The sequence below is a fragment of the Frankliniella occidentalis genome, unplaced genomic scaffold, assembly GCF_000697945.3.
Source record: "Frankliniella occidentalis isolate FOCC.00 unplaced genomic scaffold, Focc_3.1 Scaffold61, whole genome shotgun sequence".
In the NCBI taxonomy this organism is placed as follows: Eukaryota; Metazoa; Arthropoda; class Insecta; order Thysanoptera; family Thripidae; genus Frankliniella; species Frankliniella occidentalis.
In genome coordinates, this window is record NW_026267191.1 from 1,235,843 (window position 1) to 1,238,365 (window position 2,523).

Here is a 2,523-nt window from a genome sequence, read left to right on the forward strand (position 1 = left end):
CCCTCTCTCTCTGATTCACATGGGAAAAATGATGTAATTGCATATGCTACGCTATATCCTTAAGTGTTCGTCGAAATTGGAATTTTCCCCCTGGATTAGGCTTGTCTCTTTTTTTTCCCCCGCCTTGCTAGCTCCCTCTCCTCATCCTCTTGCAGTTTAAGTTGTCGGCGCCCCTTCGCACTCTGAGGCGCTGTGGGGCCCGGCCCAGCCCGGCCCGCTCGGGTAAACAAACAAGTGATTACGGTTCTGACGGGCCGCTACTCGTGGGGAGTGCCGGGACCAGGAGCAGCCTTCCAAACTAGTTTAGAGCTCTGGGTTCTCAGTCAAAACAACGACATCATGCCGCATAACCAATTTGTTCGCCCTTCGCGCCGACGCTCACCGCAAAACCCTGGGCTAAAGGTTTCGTGCTCGAAATGGGTGAGACAAATTTTGCCACGCCCTATCAAAGAGAAAACTTGAGGCTCGCCCTTTTTGATTCATCTACACAAAGAATTCTCGCTCTAAGGTAATTTTCCCGCTGTCCTCGCCCAATTTCTGAGAGGTGAGGAGCGTAAATTATGCCTGAAATTTCGTGAGCGATATTTTTTGTCACTTCTTGCTCTCTAGCTCAGTGTTCAGATATCTGTCTCTAGCATTTACATTGTTGGGATTGTACTAAGTCTATGCGCCTTCACCCAGAAAAATCATCAGCTTTGCCAACAGTCGCATGTTTGGCGCAGGAAGAACCATAAGATATGGTCGATACACCCGTCTCATCCCATTGTCTTGAGGAACACGCAGTTATGGTTTTCGCCACACATGGTGATTGTTGTCGCAACCTGAGGTTGGTTGCCAATAGCCAATCATTTCGTCAGCTGGGTGTCATCACAACGACACCTCAATCGTCGTCGGCGACCCATAATCTGCGTGGAGGGGCACCCTAGTTTGTCACTCCTGACAAAAAGTGGGCGTATGTCTCTGTCACACTCAGTGCCGTCTAACTCCATCGCAGTCCACTTTTCCAAGGACTGGAGAGAGAGAGAGAGAGAGAGAGAGAGAGAGAGAGAGAGAGAGAGAGAGAGAGAGTTAGTCGATTACGACCCCTCCCCCCATTCTTTGCTACCATATGTCCAGGTTCTCGACAAAGTTATTTATTTTCGAAACTACCCCCGCTCCCCGTTATCCCCCTCTTCATCTCACTCGCTTCTTCTCTTCGGCTGAAGAGGCGCTTTCCTTCCATTTTCTTTTTGTATCTTCGTGCCTCATTTCGTTCGTGCTGTGGACGTCGCGGCCGTCCAAAGGTCATTAAAAGGCAATAAGGGAAGGGTCGGAGGGGGTCGCGCCTTCTCGCCCCTCCGCTCCGGTCGCTACTGCTCACCCCGTGCTGCTCATCCTCGCTCTGCTCCCCTGAGCAGCTCACCCCTTACGCTGCTCACCCTGAGCAGTTCATCCCCTGCTCACTTCACCCTGAGCAGCTCACCCCAGCTCACCCCAGCTCACCTCTTGCACTGCTCACCCTGAGCAGCTCAGCGCTTGCTGTGCTTACCCTGTCTCACCCCGTGCTGCACACCCTATTCTCTTCTCACTCCGTAACGCTCGTACCGTACAGCTCACACTGGGATAAGTATTCGTAGATTTTACGGGAACATTTTCTAAGTGGAATGTTATGCACCACAAAATCATTGATACACCGTTTATTGACTTGGTATTCTTCGCGCATCAAAATTAATCCATTTTAGAAGCTGCCATAAACTATAATTTACTGGTCGCAAATTTACAGTTTCGTTTTGAAATCGTGAATCACAAAAATACTGCAAACTTTAAGATACATTTCCCCAAGTATTTGGCGTATGTATTTGATTGGGTGTTCAATAAGTTTTTGACGTGCTCCGTGTTATGGCTCCACTGAAAAATATGACATGGTTGTGAGGATCAATTATGCTTGGTAGGCCAAATTCGATATCTGGAATCGAGAATCCGATACACAAAACTAGGAGTTGGTTGCTACGACCGGACACTTGTACTAATAGAACAAACTCCAGCTTGGTTGTATTCGTACAAGTGTCCAGTCGTGACAACCAACTCCTGCTTTTGAGTATCGGATCCTCGATTCCATCTATTGAATTTAGCCTACCAAGCAAATCTGATCCCCCCACAACAAAGTCTTTTTTTTCCGTGTCCCTGTTCGGCTCCTGACGCTCCCGGCTCCGAGCCGGCGAGCCGGGCCGTGACCTGGCGACAGTGTCCACCGTCCATATCGACGGGACCTCGCGGCCTCCCCGATGATCGACCCGGCGAGTCGCCTTCGTTGTGTCCGGCATGCTTGTCTGTTATTGTCTCGACCGCCCTTGCCGCCTGTCCGCCGGACGGCCGTGTATCATCAAAACTTCAACAGCTCGCCGCTGAACAAATTATAACGAAATAATATGCCAGTATGCTGCTATCTTGTTGGCTTATTGTCCTGCTTTTTTTTCGCCGAACATTTATGACGGCGTTTTTAACCTCGTCAATGTTGACCGGGGTCGTCGCTGATGAGAGATG

General features: G+C 49.7%; 1 protein-coding gene across 1 annotated transcript in view; it reads right to left on the minus strand.

The window, feature by feature from the left end:
• The window catches only part of LOC113205301 (calcium-activated potassium channel slowpoke), a gene marked incomplete at its 3' end in the record, with an annotated part of 72,767 nt that overhangs the window by 68,981 nt on the left and 1,263 nt on the right, over positions 1–2,523 (minus strand).